This window comes from Pongo abelii, chromosome 7, assembly GCF_028885655.2.
Source record: "Pongo abelii isolate AG06213 chromosome 7, NHGRI_mPonAbe1-v2.0_pri, whole genome shotgun sequence".
NCBI lineage: Eukaryota > Metazoa > Chordata > Mammalia > Primates > Hominidae > Pongo > Pongo abelii.
This window is the reverse complement of record NC_071992.2, coordinates 140,590,338-140,603,167: the sequence shown is the minus strand read 5'-3', so window position 1 is coordinate 140,603,167 and position 12,830 is coordinate 140,590,338. Positions and strand designations below refer to the sequence as shown.

General features: G+C 44.8%; 1 non-coding gene across 1 annotated transcript; it reads right to left on the bottom strand.

Annotated features, from left to right (window-relative positions):
* Positions 1–10,964: 10,964 nt before the first annotated feature.
* LOC112134736 (U6 spliceosomal RNA) lies at positions 10,965–11,071 on the bottom strand. Its single transcript, XR_002916099.2, has one exon. It is a non-coding gene; the product is annotated as a U6 spliceosomal RNA (small nuclear RNA).
* Positions 11,072–12,830: the final 1,759 nt, after the last annotated feature.

Here is a 12,830-nt window from a genome sequence, read left to right as displayed (position 1 = left end):
GCTTAAACAACAGAACTTAATTTTCTTATAGTTCTGGAGACTAGAAAACCAAAGTCAAAGTGTTGGCAGGTTTGCTATCTACTGAGGCGTCTCTCCTCGGTGTCTCCCTGTATCCTCTCGTGGTCTCTGGGCACATGCATCCCTGGTATCTCTCTGTGTCCAGATTTTCTTTTCTTATAAGGACACCAGTGAAATGGAATTAGAGCCCACTATAATGGCCTCATTTTAACTGAATCGCCTCTTTCAGGGCCTGATCTCCAAATATGATCACATTTTGAGGTACTGGGGTTTAGGGCTTGAGCATATGAATTTGGGGGAGATATAATTCAGCCTATAACATAGACCACCAGAAGTATAGTAGGGGAAAGGAAGCTTGTGCTCTAAGGGAGGAGGAACGACACAGGGTCCATATTGAAATTGCAAGGCTGCTGGTCCCAGAGGGCTGTGGTTCTAAGGCAGCACCAGTTCCAGAGTCCACACACATGGTAATATATGAATACAACATGCACCATCTTTAGCGGTGTAGAGAGTTAAATTGAGGTGACATGTTTAGCCAGGGATAAATGTTTAAACTGAGTTTGTTGTAATCTTCCTGTTTCTATCTGGTTCTTCTCATATGTGTAAAAACAACAATAGTAATGAATGTTTATTACATTGATTTATTAAGTGCTAGAACTATGCTAGAAGTTTATACAGCACACATTGCCTTCCTCAATGTGTACAACCCTTTCAGGTGGGTCTTAATTGAAATCCAGGACCCAAAGGCAAACTGAAAGTAGGTGTCGGCTCCAGGAATTGGATCTAGCCTGGCTTACTCCATGGCCTGTGCCTGTAACCACTGGGCTGTGGTATAGGCAGAAAGGCTTGGAAAGCACCACCTGGGGTTGAAATCTCAGCTTAGCTAGTAGCCAGGAAGCCCATCCTTGCCTCTGGCTGTTCACTTCTATGTTAGAGAAGGGACTCTGGTGGATATGGATCCCAAGGAAGCTGTGTAGGGTGCTATATAGCTCCCTAAACTCCCTAAGGAAGGATTGTATTTGAATGAGTTTAAGTGTATCTCTGCCTCTAGACAGCATTGGGTGGTAGTGTTGGTGGGAGGGAGATTGATTGGTGCCTCTTCTCTGATTCTATATTCAATTTCCTTGTCCAGAAAAATTGGATTACTCAAGAGGTTGAGAAAGAGAACATTGGTAATAAAGTTCAGGAAGATGGATTGTACTCAGATGTTCAATCTTTTCGATTCCAGGAAATTGATTACATTCTGCCTCTGACAGTGAGGGATGGCTGAGGAACTGAGAATTTCAGCCCCATTCCCAAAGGATGGCTTTTCATGTGTCTAAACAAACCCAGGAGTGATTACTAATTAATCTCGTTCTCTGGAGTCTGCCAAGAGGCCAACTATGGTGGCTTTCTAGAGCCCAAAGTCATAGTCTGGAAATGCTGGTGACCCTTTATAAGAGGAAAGCTCCATCCTTAGGACTGTTGATTTCCACTTCAGAGAAGCTCAAAAACATAACACAAAGGGTAGTTTCTGGCCTCTAGTAGGAGGTGTTATTTACATATTTTTAAAAATGAAGGTCAAATAAATGTATCTAGTAACGAGATTGATGACTCTTTGAAGACTCAAGGAATTGCGTCACCTTGATGATTTGTAACTCACATATTTAACAGCAAAAATCAGTTAAAACATGCTAAGCACTTTCACCTAGTATATTGGGGAAATAACTGATCTTCTGACCAGGAGGCCTAGCTCCAGCTCTACTCTTTCCTGATCTGTTTATCTCAGTTTAGAGCAGGCAGTCAACAGACACGTGTGGCCTAAATGGATAATCCAATGGGCTAGGGGCGAGACCTTGAGTAAGTCATTGTATTCATCTGCCTCAGTTTTCTCTGGTCAAACTCTGATAAACCTTGACCTCTGGGCCTCTCAGGAGTGTGATGAGGATCAAATGGGGACATAGATAATCAGTAGTGGCTGACATGTGTCAGCATTTACAACATGACAATCCCTGTTCTAAGTGTTTATAGAGATCTCTTTTACTCCAAATAATGATTTTCTAGATCTACAGCAAAAATCCTCCAAAATTTGTTTAACTTTCTCTAATTCTTCCCTTTCTAGTCTCATTTGAACCCATTTCAGTCAGGCTTTTACTAAAGAGTGCTTATCAAAGTGGCCAAGGATGTCCACATGACTAAACCTATTGCCCTGCTCTGCTTCTATTTTTGAACTCTCTCTTCAGCCTTTGCCCCAGTTGGTCACGCCCTGAGAGCCAACTGCTGCCACCATGACCCCATAACTTCCTCACACCCCACCATACTACCATTCCCCTCCCCACCTCCAGTTTTCCAGGATTCTTAGTTGGGGGGACCCTTCCCTGGGTCTGTGGTGGACCTAATGTCCATCCCACCTCACCGGTTCAGAGACTTCACTGTCAGTAGTAGCACGCCCTCCTCCCCCAGCATGTCAAAGTTTTAGGGAAATGGAAAGTCACACACTTACTATCTAGCTCAACCCCCTTGGGTGACAGGTGAGAAACTAGAGCCCCAAAGTCACACAGATACCTCAGGGTAGGGCCAGGAGAAAGCCCCAGCCCCTTGCCTCCTGCTCCAGTGCTCCAAAAAGCAACATCTCCTACGGAAAGCAATATGAAGACTGTAACAATTCACAAATCAAGGCTACAAAACTTTGCTTCCAAATTTGCACTCCAGCTTTCAACTAATTTAGAATTCAAAATAAGGTTTGCAAAATGTCTATCATTTCACATTTTCTATAGTTAATGAAAAATTTAACTTTCTCGATGGGTCTTGTCATCACTCGTACTCTATGTCTGTCGGGGACAAAAGGGGACCCCAGAGGATACTGTCCAAGGGCAACAGAAGAGTTAGAATAATCCAGGTCAAATGCAGGCAGGGTACACTACTTAATAAGCTTTCTTCACAGATATTTTTAGACCTGCTTTTGAATATATTGTATCATTTATGGAGCAGCTACTATGTTTCTAGCATTAACTGGTTATGTTTACATATTATGATATTCAACACTCTCAAAACCTTAGGAAATAATAGTAACTACTATATATCAGTCACCTACTATGTGCCATGAGTTCAGCGTTCATTACTGCCAATCCTCACAAAGCCACTCTCTTCCTCAGGGCCAGAAACCCAGGTCAGAGTTGACTATTTGCCACTGGTCCTCAGAGTAAACACGATCACTATTCCAACTTTACACATGAGTAAACTGAGGTCTGGAGAGATTTGGCGACTTGTCTCCCAGTTTGACCTGGAAGGAAAACTTACTGAGGTCATGGCAGTTGGTGGAGTAGGAAGTGAACAGGCTGGGCTCCTCTGGGGTCAATGCACAGCTTCTGTGTGTTCTTGGACAACTATCCAAGTGTCCAAGTTTCTGCAGCAGATGGCAGGTGAGCAAGTCCCAGGATGTCTGGGATAGCCCCAGGCACTTCTGAGGAGGGGCCATTGCTGACCTGGGTTGTTGAGTAAGCTTGGGGAGCTGGGATCACATGTGTCTTCCTTCGGGTCCAGCTCTAGTACACTGTCCCTGGAAAGCCACTTTCCAAACAGTGGGAAAAGCATTACTCTAATTACAGGAGCCCTTTGAAAGCCCCTCAAGAAGTTGTCAAAAAGCCCCGAATGGTGTTTGTTTGTTTGTTCGTTTGTTTGTTTTTTGAGATGGAGTTTCGCTTCGTCCCCCAGGCTGGAGTGCAGTGGTGTGATCTTGGCTCACTGCAACCTCTGCCTCCCGGGTTCAAGTGATTCTCCTGCCTCTGCCTCCTGAGTTGTTGGAGTTACAAGGCATATGCCACCACATCAGGCTAATTTTTTATTTTTAGTAGAGACAGGGTTTCATCACATTGCAGGCTGGTCTTGAACTCCTGGCCTCAGGTGATCCACCTGCCTTGGCCTCCCAAACTGCTGGGATTACAGGTGTGAGCCACTGCACCCAGCCTCAGAATGGCTTTTTAAAGAAACAAAATTAGAAAAAGGAAAATGAAGGTGGCCCTGTACCAGAGAAGAAAAATATAATTCACAAGAACAACAAACATAGGGAACAGAGAACAAAGCTGATTTTTATTTTTGTTGTTCTGTTTTACTAAATGATTCTTCTGTGTCAGTGCTGTGCTATAAATATAGACTAATTTCCATTTCCTCCTGCAAGCATTGGACAGATTTTACCCTCGTCTTGTCATGAGTCAGAAAGGAAGGATATTTACTATGTACTGACTGTGTGAAATAGTCAGCTGGGGTGTTGGAGTCACCTGACTAGGTCGTCCTCCCAGAATCCAGCGTCATTTCCACTCTCCTCTCACCCATTGGCTGAACTGAATTAGAAGGCAGAGAAACATGGATGACACAGAGCTCAGAGGTCAGCCTCCTTAGGCATAGAGGAGGTGGAGAGGGTGCAGAGGGAATCTGGAGGCTGGGCCTGCAGGGGCAGATGGAGGCTGTTTACCACAGCCCCATGCTGAGAGCTGGGAGGGGCACGATGATCAGGGTCATCTGACAAGATGCTTAACCTGGCTTTGAACTTGGCTCATTGCTCCTGCAGATGAAGACTGGGGCTCCTCAGCAAGCCTGGGTCCTCCCATAGAATGTCCCCGGGATCTTTCCAAGGCTGAAAAGTTACACCGCTGGGAGAAGGCATCTGATAGAGTGGGTCTCCTGGCTCCTAGTGGACTGACTAGGAGCCAGGAGACGTGGGATCCAGTGCAGATTCTTCCATGTGGAGTGTGTGACTGTGGGCAGGCCCCCTTTCTGGGCCTGATTCCTCTTTTTTGAATTTGTAGATTTAACCTAATCCAGAGGCCTCAGCCCTCCTTGTGTGTCTGAATCCCCCAGGAAACTTTAAAAACCATCAGCCTGCCCAAGCCTCACCTCCAGAGATGCCATTTCTCTTGGCCGAGAGTGAGCCTGGGCACTGGTATTTTTATAAACACACCCAGGCGACTCTCATGTTGGGCTGGGATAGTGAATCTGGACTAGACCACCACATCCAGTTCTGGAATTCCACTTCCAGGGTTAAGTTCTCCTCTTTTTTTTCCTTTCTTTCTTTTTTTTTTTTTTTTTTTGTTTTGAGACAAGATCTCGCTTTCTCACCCAGGCTGGAGTGCAATGGCATGATCATGGCTCACTGCAGCCTTGGCCTCCTGGGCTCAGGTGATCCTCCCACCTCAGCCTCCCAAGTAGCTGGGACTACAGGCATGTGCCACAATGCCTGGTTAATTTTTTGTAGAGACAGATTCTCACCATGTAGGCCAGGCTGGTCTCAAACTTCTGGACTTCTGATCCGCCCACCTTGGCCTCCCAAAGTTCTGGGATTACAGGTGTGAGCCACTATGACCAGCCCAGCTCTTTACTTCTCCATGGCAATAGCACAGAAGGAAATAAACACTCTATTGAGGCTCAGCTGGCACATTTGTGATAATCATTTAGTCCTCACAACAGTTTCTAGGTTGTCATAGTTATCACACCCATTTTTATAGTTGAAGTAATTGAAGTCAGAAAGTTTTGCCATCTTTTCATCAATATTTACTGAGCTCTACAGCATGTCAGATACCATTGTAGGTGCTGGGGATACACGATGAACAAAACAGACCAACTCCCTGCTCTCCAGGAGCCTAATTCCTAGCCTGGAGAAGGATAATTAGTGACAGCAGGTCCCTGGTTTTCCTGGGATTATTAACACCTGTTAACCATTCTTAGCATGCCCTTTCATTCCCAAAATATCCTAATTTGGGCAATAAATTATATTTTTGTTCCATAAATAATAAAAACGTGAACATGGCTGGGTACAGTGGCATGTGCCTGTAGTCCCAGCTACTCAGGAAGCTGAGGTGGGAGGAGTGAGTTGGAGGAATGAGTTCTGGAATTAGGGCTGTAGTGAGCTGTGATCATGCCTGTGAATAGCCACTGCACTCCAGCCTGGGCAGCATGGTGAGACCCCATCTCTAAAAAAACAAAACAAAAAACAGCAAAAAAATGAACATCACAGATGGTGATAAAGACATGGAAGAAAATGACCACAACATTGTGTTCTCTAAAAAATTCTATGACTTCTATATTTCTTAAAGTCTTTAACATCAAGACACTGTGGCTGACTCAGTTGGGAGAGTGGCTGCTGGGATTGGGTGATCGCAGAACGCCTCCCCGAGGAGGTGGCATATGAATTGAGGTGTGAATGGTAAGGAGTTCCTGGCCATGCAGAAACCCAGGAGTGGTGTTTAGGTGATGGGAGCAGCAAGTGCAAAGGCCCTGAGGTAGGAATAAGCTTGTTTGTTGTGTCTGAGAGATTAGAGATAGTCACTGTGGCCAATACCCAGTGAGTGCCTGGAAGATGGAAGGAGATGAGGTCCAAGAAGTCTCGAGGACTTTGTCAGCTATGAGAGGGTTTGGATGTTATCCTCAGGGCAATGGGAGGCTTAAGCTGGGGAGAGCTATGATTAAATTCAGTGGTTCTCAACCAGGGTCCCCCAGGGAACATTTGGCAATGCCTGGAGACATTTTCGGCTGTCACAATTAGGAAGGGGAAAGGTACTACTGGAATCCAGTGGGTAGAGGACAGTGATGCTACTAAACAACAAACACGTGTTGAGCCCAAAATGTCAACAGTGCCGAGGTCTTTCTTTAAAAGTTCACTCTGCACTGTTGGTGGGGATGTAAAATGGTGCAGTGGGCGTGGTGGTTCACACCAGTAATCCCAGCACTTTGGGAGGCCGAGGTGGGTGGATCACCTGAAGTCAGGAGTTCGAGACCAGCTTGGCTAACAAGGCCAAACCTCGTCTCTACTAAAAATACAAAAATTAGCCAGGCTTGGTGGTGGGTGCCTATAATCCCAGCTACTTGGGAGGCAGAGACAGGAGAATCTCTTGAACCTGGGGCGGAGGTTGCAGTGAGCCGAGATCGCGCCACTGTACTCCCAGCCTGGGAGGAAGAGGTGAAACTTCATCTCAAAGAAAAGAAAAACAGTAGGCAGTTCCTCAAAAATTTAAAAATAGAACTTACTTATGATCCAGCAATATCACTTCTGGGTATATATCCAAAAGCATTGAAAGCAAGGTCTCAGAGAGATATTTGTACACCCATATTCATAGTGCCATTATTCACAATAGCCAAAAGGTGGAAACCACCAGAATTTCCATCAATGGAAGAATGAATAAACAGAATGTGAAATACGCACCATGGACAGTTATTCAGCCTTAAAAATGAAGGAAATTCTGACACAGTCTACAACATGGATGAGTACATTATGCTGCGTGAAATAAGGACAAACACTGAATCAATACACTTATATGAGGTACCTAGAGTACTCAACTTTATAGAAACAGAAAATAGAATAGTAGTTGTTAGGGGTTGGAGGAAAGGAGAAATGAGGAGTTGCTGAATGGGTACAGAGTTTCGATTTTGCAAGATGAGAAAGTTCTGGCTTGGCACAGTGGCTCACGCCTGTAATCCCAGCACTTTGGGAGGCTGAGGTGAGCAGACCACAAGGTAAGGATCTCGAAACCAGCCTGGCCAACATAGTGAAACCTCATCTGGACTAAAAATACAAGAATTAGCTGGGCATGGTGGTGCGCGCCTGTAGTACCAGCTACTCAGGAGGCTGAGGCAAGAGAATTGCTTGAACCCATGAGGCGGGAGTTGCAGTGAGCAGAGATCGCACCACTGCACTCCATCCTGGGCGACAGAGCGAGACTCCATCTCAAAAAAAAAAAAAAAATTCTGGAGATTGGTTGCACAACAGTATGACTATACTTACCATTACCGAACCGTACACTTAAAAATGGTTAAGATGGTAAATTTTTCACTATTTGTATTTTATCACAATGAAAGAAAAAAGATCTCTGGCTACTAGGTGGAGAATGGACTGTTGAGTGGGTACTATGGAAGCAAGGTTACTGGTTAGTAGGTTATTGCAGTGATTCAAACTGGAGATGATGGCTTGGATGTGGTGGGTAGTGATGAGATACCTGGGCAGATTTAAGGTGTCTTGTGGTGGTGGAGACAAGAGGACCTGCTGCTGCTGGTCAGGACGTGGGAATTAGGTGACATGCTTAATTCCCTAATGCCTAATACCTAATAGGTATTAGGATTAGGTCACTCATCTGATAAATGGCAGAGCTGGGGCTTGAATGCTTGGCTGCCTCTTAAGCTCACACTCTCACTTCCTTTTCAAATATCCACCCTTCCAACATCCTCTCTCTGGACTAGACATCTCACTGGGACAGCATTTGCTGCCGCTTTGGTCTGTTTCATGCTATTGGGCAAATGGTAATGACTTCACAAGAGTGACTTCTAAAAAATGGCATGACATATATTTCTCAAAGCCATCAACTTTAAAACACAAGTTTTATTTCAGATTATTGCATACTGAGCTGAGGTTTCTGCCAGTGGCTCACCGTTACACCATATCCTTTGCAATTGTGCTTTTGCGTGGCTTTAATTGTCATGGAGGCACACAGGAATGTGGTTTTATGTACACCCTGTGGATGGGATCACAGAGATTATCTGAGCTGCCAGCTGAGACCCTTCCAATGCTGCAGAGATTCTTCCCAATACCTGGCCAGGGGGCAGCCAGCAGGTTTGTTTACACCTTTGTTCCTTAATGTTCAGGTTGCTAGGAAACCAGACAAACATCACCAAAAAGGCTGTCTGAGGCCACCGGAGGCCCAGCTGTGTTAATAGCCACAAATTGCAATCAAGCTTCCCTGGTTGCCAAGGTCTTCTGAAGAGGCTGAGAGTGCACCGGTTGCATTGTGTGGCCACTTTGTTCTCTCTCTCTTGGACTTTTCCTCACCTGGCCCAAGAAAAGGCTCTTATGCAGGCAATAAAGGGAGGCTGGTGAAAGCTTAGTCTGCTGATCTCAGCCATTATTCAGGGTGTGATTGGATCTCAACAAAGCAGAAAGCTTCTGCTATCTCTGAAGAATACATATGTGCAACAAACGATGGTGTCAGCAGTGTGTGTGTGTGTATGCGAGTGTAGGGAGGGTAGGGAGGAGTGTAGGGAGGAGTGTAGGGAGTGTATGTGAGTGTAGGGTAGGGAGGGTGAGTGGAGAAACTTAACCACCTCTTCAAGAGGTATTTTTAAGGACTTCCCCTCCCTTTTTCTTAATGGCTGAGTCATAGTAATTGATGCTGCTGCTATAAAGCAGGTGTTCTCAAACTGTGATCCTCAGATCAGTAGCATCAGCATCACCTGGGAACTTGTTAGGAATGCAGATTCTCAGGCAACACCCCAGACATGCTGAATCAGTCACTCTGGAGGTGGGGCCAGCAATCTGTTTCAACAAGACTGCAGGGGATTCTGATGTGTGCTCAAGGTGGAGAGCCACGGAAAACTCTAGTCTCTGGAATCTAGCATTTACCAACTGAGTGACCTTGGGCAGTTTATTTCTAGTCCACGAGCCTCAGCCTACCGTGATGACATATTACATGCCCAGCACCTGGCATATGTCAGAGATGCTGAATTGATCCTTTGCCAATAAAACAAGCTTCACAGCAGCCTATGATTTGTTAGCTAGTAGTTGTAGGTAAACTATGTGTTCAAAAAGAAGTTGCTTCTGGGAAAACTGAAGATTACTGTTTTTGATGTGTCCTTTCTTATCTCAAAATCTGAATCACTGCACTTCTACTATGATTCAGACTCTCCGCTTCTCAGAAAAAAGGAAGCTGGGTCACAGCATCTCTTCTTCCTGCTGCTCAAGGTGCCTAATTGAACTCATAGTGACCTTGCACAGAAGGTCAGGAAGACAGAAGGGTCCTCTCCTTCCTCGTAGCCCCTCAGGTCTCGGAAACCCTTGGATCCATAGTCAGATGCCCTCCCCTAGGAGATTGATCATTCCTAAGACGTCTAGGAACCAAGACACATCCCCCAGGGGCAGCTGCTCATTCACCACCCAGAGACACTGCCCCTTACCCTGGGGGACAGTCTTTAAAGGCCAATCTGTAACTAGGCTGAGGTTTACAAGTTTTCTTGCACCCCAGTCAAACTCTGAGGCAAAGGTTATTGCTGGCAAGCAAGAGAAAAGAGAAATTACAGGTAACTCCTCCCAGGCCACCAAGCACTCTTTGCTCTTCACCTCTTAACTCAGGATGGAATACTGAGATTCTAGAAATAATGACTACCAGGCAATCATTATGTGCCAGCCAGATGCTAAGTGCCTTCTATATATCACCTTACTTAATTTTCATGACAACTCCTAAAGAAGACTTTATCTCCATTTTACAGATGAGGAACTGGAGGCACAGAAATATTCAGCATTCTGTGGATGCCTATGGTCTCATAAGTAGAATTGTAATGGAGGCGGGATTCATATGCTGGGGGGGCACAGCCAGGGATGCCACCTCCCAGGCTATGTGATGCTGGCTGCTGTTGAGTTGTTGTTGTTGTTTTTATTTCCTTCCTTCCCTCCCTCCCTCCTTTCTTTCTTTCTCTCTTTCTTTCTTTCTTTTCTTTCTTTCTTTCTTTCTTTCTTTCTTTCTTTCTTTCTTTCTTTCTTTCTTTCTTTCTTTCTTTCTTTCTTTCTTTCTTTCTTTTTCTTTCTTTCTTTCTTTCTTTCTTTTCTTTCTTCCTTTCTTTCTTTCCCTCCCTCCCTCCCTCTCTCCCTCCCTCCCTCCCTCCTTCCTTCCTTCCTTTCTTTTCTTTCTTTCTTGACAGAGTTTCGCTCTTGTTGCCCAGGCTGGAGTACAATGGTGCCATCTCAGCTCACTGCAACCTCCTCCTCCTGGGTTCAAGCGAATCTCTTGCTTGAATAGGCATGCAACACCACACCAGGCTAATTTTGTATTTTTTAGTAAAGATGGGCTTTCACCATGTTGGTCAGGCTGGTCTCAAACTCCTGACCTCAAGTAATCCACCCACCTCAGCCTCCCACAGTTCTGGGATTACAGGCATGAGCCACTGTGCCTGGCTTGTTTTTATTATTTTTCTTAATACATGGCATGAAATTTAAAAATATGGAATGCTTCACGAATTTGCATGTCATCCTTGAGCAGGGGCCATGTGAATCTTCTCTGCACCATTTCAGTTTTAGTATATGTGCTGCTGAAGCGAGCACTGCTGTTGAGTTTTGATGGCTCAACATCCTTGTACAACCTGGGCATCAGGGGACAATTGAAGTGGCTGTGGTCTTAACCTGGGTTACACATGGGAATTGCCCAGGGAGTTTTAAAAAAATATTAACATCTGGGTCCTCCCCAGAGTTTCTGATGTCATTGCATTGGGTTGTGGTTTGGGCTCTGGGAGTTTTGAAAGCTCTTCTGATGATTCCAACAGCAGCCGGAATGAAGATACTCTGCCATAGACCTGAATGAGGCTTCAGAGGCTTGCAGGCCCCTGGGTGTGCGCAGATGGGTGGCTGCCCTGTTGATGGAGATTTGGCCTTTATTTTTAGGCCCTTTCTGATGTAATCTCCTTTTCACAAACAAACAAACATAAAAATAAACCTCATCCAGTCCCTAAAGCTTTCCATCAACATGGAAGCTAGCATTTCTACAAGCCTGAAGGGAGAGGGAATCTTTGCGCCTTTCAGAAGAAAGTCTGACTTTGAGGAACACATTTGACCAGCGTCTCATTCAAGTCTGTCTTCCCGGATATTAACAGCCCCTTTTTCCCCAAACATAGAAATAATACATTCTAAATACATCAACCTGTTTTCTACAAAAGCTTCTTATGTATTATAAGGTTAAAAGTACCCTGATTTGGTAATAAATAAGTAGCATGATTTTAGTTTTTAAATAAACATCCCCAGAGTTTATAAATCCAAGGGAGTATTTTGCTCCTCAAATAAATCTATTTGAGACTCTGTGAGAGAGACCTGTTTTAATGATGTGATCACTCAACACTCAATGGGATTTTTCTTCCAGGATTGTCTTAGAACTGCATTAATAACAGACATCCCAAGGTGATTTTAATCATTGCTCTGCTCTCCGATCCAACTGGATTTACTTCATTCTTTGATGACTTTATTTCCCCAATGTGGCTCTGGATAAAGTCTAACAATTTCTTTTTTTTTTTTTTTTTGAGGCAGAGTCTCGCTCTGTCACCGAGGCTGCAGTGCAGTGGCACGATCTTGGCTCACTGCAAGGTCTGCTTCCCTGGTTCATGTCATTCTCCTGTCTCAGCCTCTGGAGCAGCTGGGACTACAGGTGCCCACCACCATGCCCGGCTAATTTTTTGTATTTTTAGTTGAGACAGGGTTTTGCCGTGTCAGCCAGGATGGTCTCGATCTCCTGACCTCGTGATCCAACTGCCTTGGCCTCCCAAAGTGCTGGGGTTACCGGCTTGAGCCACCGTGCTCGGCCAACAATTTCTGATATTCAAATTATCCTAAGAGAATTAATGCAGGAACAGAAAACAAAATACCACATGTTCTCACTTATAAGTGGGAGCTAAGTGTTGAGTACACATGGATATAAAGATGGGAGTAATAGACATGGGTAACTACTAGAGCGGGGAGGCTGGGAAGGGGCGCGGGTTGAAAAACTACCTATTGGATCCTATACCTGGGTGATGGGATCATTTGCACACCAAACCTCAGCAACACACAACTTACCCATGTAACAAACCGCACATGTACCCCCTGAGACTAATATAAAAGTTGAACAAAAAAATAGGAAATGTTTCTAAATAGAACATTTCTCTAGATTTTTCTAGAGAAAGATCCTGAGGACTCATTGTTCAGCGAGTTGTGTTAAATCCTTTTTTGGAATGGTGTTGGTGGGTGGGGAAGGACAGGTAAGTAGAACGACAGCTGGTTACATTGATGGCACTGGTCTTTTGAGTTAGTCTGGAGATAAAGTTCCAGCCCCATTAAA